Source organism: Tamandua tetradactyla, chromosome 6 (genome assembly GCF_023851605.1).
Source record: "Tamandua tetradactyla isolate mTamTet1 chromosome 6, mTamTet1.pri, whole genome shotgun sequence".
In the NCBI taxonomy this organism is placed as follows: domain Eukaryota; kingdom Metazoa; phylum Chordata; class Mammalia; order Pilosa; family Myrmecophagidae; genus Tamandua; species Tamandua tetradactyla.
This window is the reverse complement of record NC_135332.1, coordinates 159,093,161-159,106,683: the sequence shown is the minus strand read 5'-3', so window position 1 is coordinate 159,106,683 and position 13,523 is coordinate 159,093,161.

Genomic DNA, 13,523 nt, shown 5'->3' with positions numbered 1-13,523 from the left:
CAGTTAAATTTTACCTTATATAGATAATTTTATCAGATACATGATTTGTGAATAGTTTTTAATGCATGATTAATTAATAGATGGTTATTACATATGAAAATAAAACATTTAAATTTTACTGCCTTTTTTCTATTGCCAAAGATTATTATTCAGCTAGACAAAGTTATGGTAGAGTTAAGAATCAAGATTTTTCCATTGGAACTAGTTCAAGGTAGTTGAATGCAAAAGGATTCGATATGCTTGAAAAGAAAGCAGAATTCATCAGCCATGGGGAAATCAAACCAGAGCTAATGACTGGTTTAAGGTCAAAATGTTATGGGGAAAAAACTGGTATATTTGAAAGGGTGTAATTTAGGAGATTCAGGAAAGACCACTCCATCATTTTGTGTAAAGGAAAAAATCACCAGAGGTAGAAAAATATGTTATTTAGAAGGCATTAAAGAACAACTGAAAAGGCTGTCATTTAATGAACTGCAACCTAATCTAATATGTCTTTGAACCATCTTTTAGAAAAAGTAATGTGCATTTACATTTCAGAACTATTACTTCCCCTTCTAAGAAAACATTTAATGCTATATCAAGAACACATTCATTACAGATTGTGCAACAGGACTGATCGTAAAAAATTCAGAAATGGATATCACATTAATATAAGCACACTGAATGAAGCTGAATGTGAGTATGGTTGAGGGAGAAAGACTGGGGACACATATGAAACCAGAAGGAAAGATAGAGGATAAAGACTGAGACAGTTTAATTTAAGAATGCCTGGAGTGGATAGTGATGGTGATTAAATGTACAAACATGAAAAAAGGTTTTGCATGAGGGAGAACAAATGAATGTCAACATTGCAAGAGGTTGAAGATGGATAGTATAGAAGAAAAAATATGGTCAATGAAAGCTAGGGTCTATAGTCAACAGTAACAGTGTAATGTGCTTCCACTGAATGTAACAAAGATGTTAATGCCAAAACTAAACGTCAACAAGTGGGGGGCATGGAGAAGGGTATGGATTGTATGTAGAAGAAAAGGAAATATCTTCATATGGATATGGTGGGGAAGGTAATTCAAATTACTTAGGTTGGATTGTATGATGTGAAAATAAAATTGTTTAAAAGTGAACAGAGAAAGCAAGTGCTAGAGAAAATTTGGAGAAAGAGATGTACCTATTCACTGTTGGTAGGGAAGCTGAGAGGTGCAGCCCCTCAGAGGACAGTTGGTGGTTTCTCAGGAGGTCAAAGGTGGGGTTGCCCTATGGTCTTGCATCCCAGTTGCTAAGTTTATACCTGGAGGAACTGAGAATGGAGACATTTGTGCATTGGTGTTTATGGCCGCAGATAGATAAATTCATCTAGGATGGAAGTGGCTTAAGGGTACAATGATTGAGGAATGGAAGGCAGAACTGTGGCATTTACATGCAATGGACTACTGGGCAGCTGCAAGGAGGAATGGAGTTGTGAGACCTGCAACTAGGTGAATGAACCTGAAGGACAATATGTTGAATGAAATATCAGAAACAAAAGAGAAATATTACTACGCCTCACTCACAAGTGTTAGGGATGGTGGACTCCTTTCACTCAAATAAGGAAGTAACTTAAGTCTCGACCTTCTAACCTGGTCCACATCCCCCCACAACAATATATGATAATGAAGGATTCAACATACCCTCATCTGTGATTGGCCAAAAACAAATGAATAATTATGACAATAAGGTGTAGAAAGCTCACTTTTTAATTGATTAGCTTCTGAGACAAGATTGTAACTCCTAAGTAGCCTTGCACTCACTTGCTGCTTGTTCCTGTGAGTACCCTTTCTCATGAGAAAGAAATAAAAGAGCTTCTGCTATACTGCATGAGCCTTTGAAAAACTAACTGGGGCTGATAACACTGAGCTGGTAACACTGAGCTGGTAACATTGCTTTATACACATGGATTAACTATAATATACAAACTCAGAGAACTGAAGTCAAGAGCCCTTGTTATCAGATTGGGGCCTATTGTAAAAGTTCCTAGATTGTAAACTCTTACCTCAGTCACATATATTTAGGAGTTGAAACTGATATTTCTAAATTCTGAGATACTGAGTAGTGGTATATAACCTGGTTTTTCATTGACTTTTCAGATATTTATGTGATGCCTGATACTCAGAGCACTGAAGCTATGAAATTCAGCAGAACCCCCACTCAGCAACTGTTAAGAAAGCTGAAAAAGTTATCAGACTTCATCTAGAGATATGAATGAAATTGATCTGGATAGGATTTAGGTAAATCAGAAATTCTGTGTAAAGGATGATATGATCCATATTTTCAAGCTTCATCTTCTGTGGGAGAACAAAGGGAAAGTTGTTTATTTGGTGCAAAAAATATTTTAAGTAGCACATTATCTAATTTACTGGTATGGTCCTTTTGCTTGACCACCATAGTTATATGGAATCTTGAAGAGGGCATGAGATCTTTTTTGATTTGTACAGGTTAGTGTGATGTCCTGATATATCCCAGAGTAATTTGGGCAAAGAATAAAGAAAAGTATTTGGAAAGTCCCCTTGGGGGACTGGGGAGAAAGGAGGAAATATTAAACTTCCTCATTTGGGGAAATCCTGATATTCTTACAAGCAGTGGAGACAACCAGTTTAATAGGCTGAGCCTTCAATCTCGAGACTCACCCTATGAATCCTATTCCTAAAAGAGAGGCGAAGCTTACTGATAACTATGCCTAAGAGCCTCTTTCTGTTACTCAGATGTAGCCTCTCTCTCTAATTCAGTTTGGCAGATGAACTCACTGCACTCCTCCTTCATGGGATGAGCTGGGATCTGGAATCATGGGAATGAGGAAACATTCTTGACCAAAGGGACAAGAGAGAAATGAGACAAAATAGAGTCTTAGTGGCTGACAGATTTCAAACAGAGTTGAAAGGTTATCCTGGAGCCTATTTTTATGCATTATATAGATATCCCTTTTTAATATATGGTGCATTGGAGTGGCCAGAAGGAAGTACTTGAAACAATGGAATTGTGTTCCAGTAGCCTTGATTCTTGAAGAAGACTTTATAATTATACAGCTTTTACAATTTGACCATGTGATTGTGAAAACCTTGTCTGATGTTCCTTTTATCCAGGGTATGGACAGATGAATAAAAAAAAAAAGATAAAAATAAATATATAATAGGGGAAGGTAAAAGGTGAAAATAGGGTAGATTGAAATGCTATGGGTCAATGAGAAGGAGGGGCAAGGCATATGGGATGTATGAGTTTTTTTTTTTTCTTTTTATTTCTTTTTCTGGAGTGATACAAATGTTCTCAAAATGATCCTGGTGAAGAATACATAACTATGTGATGATTTTGTGAGCCACTGGCTATATAATATGGCTGGACAATATATGTATGGACATTTCTCAATAAAAATATTTTATAAAAAGAATCCATTGATTTTTCACCTCATTTAATAAGAATTTTTTATCACAAGTCAAACAATAATGTCTAACATTTAGTGCTTATTCTGTATAAGAGACTGATTGAAGTTATTGATTTAAGATGATGCATTTAATAATTTCAAAGCAACCCTGTGAGACAAGTACAAAGTTGTCTACCTAATTTTAATGGTAAGGAAATTGAGGCACAGCAAGATCATGGCAGGACTTGGATTCAAACCAGGCAATCAATGCTCTGTTATTTTCCAGGGTAAACAAACAATAAAACATCACTTTGCAGTGCTTGTACTTGAACAATTCAAGGAAAAATCAACTTCTACTCAAAAGCACTAGATGAAGATAATTTAATGAAGGAAATATTTAGAAGTGTGAGCAGGGTTAAAGAAACCACGAAAGGGATGTTGAGACAACTGGGAACTAATCAAAACTGGAAGCCATTACTGCTCCTAAGTCTGAGGGGGCAAGAGTAGGAAATCATGTTAGGGAAGATGAGGTGGGAGTTTGAGACTGCTTCCTAAGAGGACTCAGCATCTCCAAGAAATGTGGTAGGAAGACAAGGAGGGAATGGGGCTAGGTATACCCTCCCTTCTCTCTTCTCTTGTTCATCAGTCTCTTGCCAGCATTTCCCATCCTGCAAACCCAAATTGGAATCCAGAGATCAAAAGACCAGATTGACTGAGCCCAGTTTCTGTCCATAACAAAGTAGACAAGGTCAAAGAAAGTTCAAAGAAAGTTTCTGGGAATAAGGGAATAGGGTGAAGTGGAGAAACAGAAGCATATAAAAAACCAGCATAATTTTGCATCTATAATAACATTTGGAGCTCATAAATTTATCATCCACAATTAACTATTTATTAGATCTTATTATAATGATTACTTCAAAATAAGAGATTTAAAAAAAATTGATTTCTTATACTGGGTTAGTGTCTTCAAAAATCATTGTAAAATGCATGTATTCTAATTGGCATGTAAGTTATTAAAAATTTACAATAGCATATTAAACAATGTGATTTGAACAAAAACAGTATTAAGGTAATCAATCATACTACAATTGGAATATCAATTTTCGAAGAGCAAAAGCATATGTGCACATGTATATATATGTATGAAATTCAAATTTTCATTCATATTGTCTGTCAAAAAGTTGTTTCTTAGCATTAATGTTTTTCAAATAAATGAACTATCAGTTTTTAAAAATACAAAGCAGCTAATAACTCATATGGAACATATTTGAATGTCTTCCTTATAATGTCCAGAAAATAATGTGCTCTAGGAAGTGAACCAGTTCATTATTAGATTTAATATATTTTTAAAATGCTGTAGAGTTTTCCAAGAACTTTTTTACCACTGGGAAATTACAAATAATTGTACATTATAAAATGTAGAAAAGTGGGAGGAAGAAGAATGGAAAATTATTTTGCTTTTAATGTTGAAATGTTTGTATTAACCATTAAGCAATATATGAACAATTGCAGGGGAAAAAGCTAACATTTCATTAATAATTGCCATATCATATGATTTCCCATTATTTTCTAAGTTTTTAAAAATGTTTTATTTTGAAATACTTTCAAACTTATAGGAAAGTTACAAAAATGATACAAATCCTATTCAGAGTACTTAAATGTAGCCCTACACCATTACCCAGATAATAAATAAACTAATTTTAGCATTTTGTTATATTTGCTATATCATTCTACCTATCTATCTATCTATCTATCTATCTATCTATCTATCTATCTATCTATCTATCTGTCTGTCTGTCTGTCTGTCTGTCTGTCTGTCTGTCTATCTATCTATCTATCTATCTATCTATCCATCTGTTGGTCTGTCTGTCTATATCTATCTACCTAACTTTCTATATCTGTCAGTCTGTCTATCTATTGATTTATCAATCCATGCCCAAACACTTGAGGGTAGGCTGTATACATCATGTTCCTTGCACACTTAATATGGCATTGCATATTCCCTAAGAACAAGATTTCACTTATGTAACCATCTTAAGTTAGTTATCGAGTGCAGTTATCAAGTTCAAGAATATTAACATTGATATAAAGCTTGCAGTTTACATCCCAATTTTTTCATATATACCAAAAATATCCCTTTGAACTTTTTCTCCTCTTTTGTAAGATCCCATACAGGAACGTATATTACATTTAATTATCATTGTCTCTTCAGCTGCGTTCTGGGTTTTTTGTTTTGTTTGTTTTTGATTGTGGAACAATTTAAATTCATATCCAACATAAATTTTCCACTTCAAGGTCCAAGCATACCATCCAATAGAATAAAACACATTCACAATATTGTTGTATTTACCACTTTCCATCACTAAAAAAAAAAGGGGGGGGAGGTAAAAAAGAAAATACATTTTCCAGATTTTGAAGATTGACCTGTGCCTCTTCAGGGCTTACCCATACAAGGAGTTTAGAGATTAGCACCAGGCCAAAGCAGAGGGGCCTTCCTTATCTTTTCTGTGAATGCACTGTCTTGGTATGCATGTGTGACCTTAAGAACTTCCCTGTTTACACGGTTTTTAGTGTCCCTTCCTCCCTAGGAAACAATTTCCTCATAGCCACAGGCACTGCTCCTTGCCCCAGGCAGCACTGATTTTACTGATCTCCCTGAGTTCTGTAGAAGAGCTCAGTCAGCTGCCATCTACACACAGGGCACAGCTCTTGCAAGCCCCTCAGACCACCAGCAGCCAGATTGGGCTGGATATACATGCTCCCAACATGTGCATAATGGTTTCTCTCTTTCACCCCAAGCTGAGCACTAGAGATGTGTGTTGGGATCATGGGCCAGCTCCATGTCAAGCTGGTGAGGGGTGAAGAAGGGGCCAAATAGAGTGTCATAAGATACTACTGCTTTAAGGTAGGTTTTTCCCTTGATTTGACACTCACCTAGAGACTGCAGTCATTAAACTATTTTCTGAGTTTTTAGGAAGGTATTTCTGTCAGTTGTTGCTGGTTCTTCAAAGCTTCTGTGGGACAAGTCCTGAAGCATCACATTCTGCCAACTTGATCTATTTTCTAGACATTTTGATAGTAATTTTACATGTATTATCACAAAAACTCTGTGAATTAGTTACTATTTTTATCCAGAGTTAAAATAAAACTCTGGATATTAAGAGCAGCTAATTATTTTAATTACCCAAGGTCTCAATGTGGTAAGTATGAGAACACAGAATTATGTTAAATATCATATGACACTTCAATGTATTCTTATGCTAGAATATAAGCTCCCTGAGTGCAATGATTTTTAGTTCATAGCTAGAGCTCTAGTGCCTCAGGCATAATCAACCTAAATATTTATTGAAGAGATGAATGTACTTAATTGATCTCACTTCAGGCTTCATAATTGAAACATCCATACTAGCCTTCCCAGTAATAAAAGGGGATTCAAAGAAGTTCAAATTGGAATGTTGATATATTTTAAATGTTTCCTTTAATAACCCAAAATTTATTTAACCATATAAACATTATGTGACACTAGAGTTATTAATAACTTAAACTTTTAGGAAATTAGAAGAAATTTTTCATATGTATAGCATTTCCTTTTGTATATTATTTAAAATGTGTAAGGAATCAAGACTGTAACATTAACATTATATGTATAATTTTAATTATTTCAATTCAGTGAGATCATGCAATGTTCATTCTTTTGCAAAGTCAGAATCTAGAATAAAGGTTTAGCAAGGAATGGGATGGGGAAATGGAATTGGAAGTTAAGGCTTAAAATGTACAGAGTTCCTTTTTTGGAATGTTAGAAATGTTTTGGTGATGGATGGTGGTGAGGGTAGCACAACACTGTGAATGTAATTAACTGCACTGAAATGTATCTGTGAATATAATTAAAAGGGGGAATGTTAGCATGTATATATGGTAACAGAATAAAAAATTTTAAAAAATTCCAATGTGTAGTTTAAAAACTACACAAACAGTGAACCCTAAGTTAAATCATGGACTAGGTTATGAGCACAGCTATAAAAATGTGCAATTGTCAATTGTAACAAACGTTCTACATCAATGCAAGGTATTAATAATAAGGTGGTATATGGACATCCTGTATTTTAAAGATGATTATTCTGTTAACCCACAACTTCTACAATGAAGGGAAAAAAGTTACAGGTTTCAAACAAATATGAGAGAAATGGGATGTTAGGAAAGTTTAAAAATTAAAAGCAATGTAAAATAAAGGTAAAAGAAAATAACATAAAAGAGCAAGATTGGAAAAGATAAAGTAGTCTCCATGTCCTACGGTTGGAAAGATCTCAAATAGTCCCTAAGAGTAAAACAGAACAAACTCAAGATTCTAATTTCAATGTGATAACATACATAGCATTGTTTTTAGACGAATAAATCCAAATTTGTAGACATTACTCGGTATTCTTGTACCCATTCACTCTACACACTAAAAAATGTTTCAATAATTCAGTAATTTGACATGCCAACAAATCGTCACAAAATAAAACATTATTATATGCCAAACCTTCCTTAGAAGCTATTTCAATGTCTTATTTGTTTACAAAACCCCAAGAGATTGAGATAGAACCAGAAATAAACAAATAACACATCATGTAAGACATTTATTTAAAAAAATATCTAGTCAGTTGTGTATAACAAAGATTTTCAGTCCTTATCTTACTAAGCAGAATTAATTCCCATAATATATTGTCAAAATGGTATGAATCCTATGACAATATTCCCTAATTTATTATTTCAATTATTGTGTTCATTCTCATGTAGCAATAACATGAAAATACATCTATGCCTTTCACTTTTTAGTTGTGTGTGCTTACAGTTGCCTCACTTGCGTATTTCACTAGTGTGTATCTTAATATTAACTTCCGAATGTACAAAATCGTTCACCATTTCTGGAATCCATTTTATTTAAAATGTAATTTTAACCCACATGAAATGTATGTTGCATCATTTGAAAAATCTTTAAATAAATAATATTGGCCCTGTCTTTAATATCACATCTGATTAAAAACATGTTCCTTTTGCAGAATGTTGATTTGGAAAAGTAAAGCTTACTCAAGTGAAGATACACTGTCTTATGAAAGAAAATATTCACAGCAGAAAAAGATTAACCCATAACATAATGATGAATGATCAAAAGGAACCTTGAAATTTAATTTTGTTTTAAAAAACAGAGGAAAATAAAAGTATAAATCAATTTCTCTTAATCACCCTTAAGTATTTCAGGCATTTAGCATAATTACCAATGCAGGTTCCCTGGAATTTCAAGGAGTTATATATACACAGCAAAATTGAAAAGGAAAACGCAAAAAAAAAAGGAGAGAATGAAATAAGTCAGCAAACAGTGGAAGCAAAAACTTTTGTCTAAAGCAGTTTCCAAGAAGCACAATGACTGTGATCAATATATTCTGGTACAATAGGTCTTTTTACCCCAGTTCATGCTGAACTCTTGTGCTTCTTACTTTAAGAGCACAGTAGGAACCCTGGGAGGTAACGCTCTAAGTGACCCACAGGACAGATTACTGCCATCCCTCTAAGATTAGTTTGGTTCTTGTTTACTTGCCTTTTTCTACAATTTTACTTTAGGATTAACTGATAAAATGTTGGTGGAAATAAGAGAAGTTTCCCTTTGCATTTTATTTGTAATGAAATATTAGCAGGTATTCAATAAGCAAATTAAATACCTAGAGTATTTTAATGACCCTAGAGGACAAAAAGTGAACGACCCAAACCCTGCTCTTAAGAGGCTCATGATCTAGGAAAAGACAAGCAAGTAAATTTAAGGTTTGTTAGTTCATCTTGTGACATAGGAGGTTTGTGCAAGGGCATGCTGCCTGCATTGGAAAAGTAAGAGTCAGTGAAGAGATGTAAGGAAGAGAGAAAGTTCTAGTCAGAGGTGGAAAATGTGTGGCAATTTGTCAATGATTTAGAATTACAAGAGGATAAGTTGTGTAGAAGTTATTTACATGAAAACTTTCAGCTAGAGGGTCTAGTCCTGATCAAAACGATGGTGTGAGATGCTCCAGGGCTTCAGCCCCATAGAAATTGAGAACAACCAGCAAGAACTGGCAGAAATACCTTTCTCAAAGCTTGAGAAAACAGTTGAAGAGTTGCAGTAACAAGGTGATCCCTGAATCAAGAAAAAGGCAACTTAAACATGGCAGGAAAACCTCCTCATGGTGTACTTCTTGGCCGTCCCTGACTCCTCCCCAGCTGAGCACAGAGCTGGCCTGCACTCCCAGTGTGGGTACCTGGCCTGGGCTCTGGGGGGACAGAGTAGCCTTTATGCCCATAATGAGCACATGCACGAATGTGTCAATCTGTCAGTACCCTGAGGGACTGAATCAGGGCACTCATCATGGACTAGCCATCCCAGAACTGCCCCCACATGTAGAAGTGGATTGCCACGCTCTGTTGCAGAACACTGTAGGAAAACAGTGTAATTGTAGCTGTCTGAAGTACGGATTAGTAGCTGTGGGAAATACAATGTGGTAGCTGGGACCATAAAGAAGCACAGTTTCTGGGGAAAATGGGACATTCACATTCTTGCAAACATGGGCATTCTTAGGGCCACACACGCATGCCCAGGACTACATGCAAGAGCAGAAAAGACCTGGGAACCCCTTTGCTTTTGCCTTGGGCAATTCTCTAAACACTTAGTGTGGATAAACTCAGAAGAAAACATTCGCACAGACCAATCTGAAGAAACAGGGAAAGATTTTTTTTCTTCTTTTCTTTCCTTATAAGCTTCTGGCATTCAGGGAAATCTCTGTCATAGTACAAGCTGAATACAAGTTTATGGAATAGACATCTCCATGTCTAAATACAGAAATAACACAAGAAAGTACTAAAAAACTAGGTGCAACAAATAATTACAAAACATTGTTTTATATATATGTCTTACATATATATATATATGTATTAGAGTTCTTATCCCCCTGTTCTTGTTTGTATATTTCTTCAGCCCTGGTAGGATCCCTGAGTCTTGGTTCTGACCTGCCATTTCTTGCTCATAGCTTCTACCTCTTCCTTCTCCCCCCAAATCTTTGCCTAATCCCTGCCTCCAAATTAGATCTTCCCACTTAACTCCACATTTGCCACAGGTAGAGATTCCATTGCTATTTCTTAATCTCAGATGTTGCTCTTTGTGCTACCAAAGCTACTATTTCGAAGTCACAAATGAAACCAATATATCTACTACTGAGTTATCCCTCATGAATAGTGTTCTTTGTACTAGAGTTAGAATTACTCTCAAGACTTTGAGAGAACTTCTCCACTAGGAAAACAGTGCTAATAACCTTTTTACTACCTCCTTTTACACAGCAGCTCTTCCAGGCAGTACTTACTCTGTTGTTTCAAATCCCTATCCTTAGATTTATTTCTATGCCTTCCTGATATTCTGTTTATCTCCCCCTAGAATTTTTCTGTAGATATCGTGAAAGTTTAGCCCAATTTTTAACATTTAACAGCTTGTTGGGGATGATCCTGTTCTCCAGCATGTGTATGGATACCCTGTTACTGGATCCTAGTCTCTTCTGATCTTTTTTTTTTCCATTTGCGATTTAGTTCTGCCCAAGAAGGTTACATTTAAAAAAAAAAAATCAATTTCTGACATGCTCCTCCCAAAGCCAAAGCGATATTGTTATTCACATTCTGATAACTGAAAACATTCATACCACTGTCTGTGGTATTCCCTTTGCCTTTGAGCAAATCTGATGCCTGGAGTTTTACTGTTACAAGTATGTATAGCTTATTTTTTACTTAGGTCTTGGATTTGTTAGAGTGCGTCTAGACTTGTTCTTCATCACAGTGCAAGAAATTATAACATTTATGTCAATACTAAGGTTCTATGTTCCTTTTTACCTTTTTACTTTTCTTTTTAAATATCTTAGATTTTTCCTACTTTCTGGTGCTTAAGAATGTGCATGAACTAAGTAGGATTAAATTTACTATATGAAATTGGCACAATTTTCATTTGTAGAAATTTACTGATTTGATTTGTACCAGAACCACTTATTGTTAGTGACTTTGATCTGAGATTGCCTCTAAAGTTGTAAAGTAAATGAGTTAATTCATTGATGGCATGTATGTAGGGAGTGAAATGGCTAAAAGAAAATAACAGCATTCCTTCATTCATTTTTTCTTTTTAAAAATTAAAAAAAAAAGTTTAGAATTCCAAAAGTGCATAAAGAGTAATATAATGAACATCCATCTGTGTGATCATGACCCAGCATAAAAAAATGAAATGAAAACTGCAATAGAGGCTTTGTGTGTTTTGCTCCTCAATCCAAATTACCTATTGCCTGCCCTCCCAAATCATAACCTACACATATTGTTAGCCTGAATATTTTGTTTCCTGTTGTTTCTTAAAACATGTATGTACATTGTGTATATGTGCATGTGTGTGTATGCATATATATGTGTGTATATACATTTTTCACTTTGCACAGTAGTGTGGAGCCATTATAAGGACTATATAGACTGAAACCATGTAAAAGGACCTTAATTATCAATGGGTTATTAATGGGAAAATTATAATTCTTCACTGTCATTTAAATTTTTTTCAGAATATTTAAAGTATTCTTACTGTTGGCTATAAATGTATAAAGAATCGAAAAAATAATAAAAGTGATATCTATTTAGTTCACCATAAATTAAAATATTAGAAATATTAGGAATTAAATGACTTTATTTTGTTTTAAAAAAATCTTATCAATTTTTTGAACAACAATTGCCTTCTCAACATATCACTTAAAATAGAGAACAAGCATCTTTATCCTGTCTTGGTAATGCTCATACTTCTTTTTGAGTTTGAATCAGCTTTAATATTTTATTATGTGCACTTGAAATGTTTTAAAATAGGTCAGACATTTCCATTGATGTGACCATTTTGCTGGCATCACTTTCTCTGGAACATATTCATTCTTTTCCTTAAAACCACTTACCTCACTATATTATCTTCACTAAATATACCTCTGGGTACATATCTATCTGTGGTAGTTAGATTCAGTTGTCAACTTGGCCAGGTGAAGGCACCTAGTTCTGTTGCTGCGGACTTGAGTCAATGGTACGTGAACCTCATCTGTTGCTAATTACATCTGCAGTCGGCTAGGAGGTGGGCCTGCTGCAATGAATGACCTTTGACTTAATTGTCTGGTGCTTAACTGAGATAGCACAACGTAGCACAGCCTAAGCAGCTCGGCATTCCTCATCTCAGCACTCGCAGCTCAGCCCAGGCCTTTGGAGATGCAGAAAGAAGTCACCCCTGGGAAAGTTGTTGGAATCCAGGGGCCTGGAGAGAAGGCCAGCAGAGACCATCCTGTACCTTCCCACGAAAGAAAGAACCTCAGTGGAAAGTTAGCTGCCTTTCTTCTGAAGAACTAACAAAATAAATCCCCTTTTATTAAAAGCCAATCCGTTTCTGGTGTGTTGCATTCCGGCAGCTAGCAAACTAGAACACTACCATTTCTTGAAAAGCAGTGTTTTAGCTTCTCAGGCTGCTGAAAGCAGATACCATGCAATGGGTTTGCTTAAACAATGGGAATTTATTAGCTTATAAGCTAAAATATTTGAGTCTATGAGAATGTCCAAACCAAGGCATCATTGAGGGAATGCTTTCTTCCCAAAGATGAGCTGCCAGCGATCCTTGGCTCCTCTATCACAAGGTAAGGCACATGGCAGCATCTGCTGGCCTCTCCCTTCTCTTCTGGGTTTTGTTGCTTTCAGTTTTTTGCTTCCATGGATTTCTCTCTTACTCTGGTTCATTCCATTTACAAAGGACTCCAGTAAGAAGATCCCAAATGAGGTAGGTTACACCTTAACTGAAATAGACTTTTTCAAAAGGGTCCCCACCCACAAGAATGGACTAAATTTAAGAACACGTCTTTCTGGGATACTTATAGCTTCAAACCACCATTGGCATCAATGTCACCATTCCCATGGTCAGCTATTTCTTGTCTAACTATTTACATTGATCAAATTTTCTTGTCTTTGCATGACATGAATAACAAATACACAGTCACCAATCAGCCAACAAACTTTAAAAGAAGTGATATGATTGGCCGTTAACTGTGGTGCAATTTTCTATTTGAGTAGTGAATTGTAGACCGAAGAGCTAGTA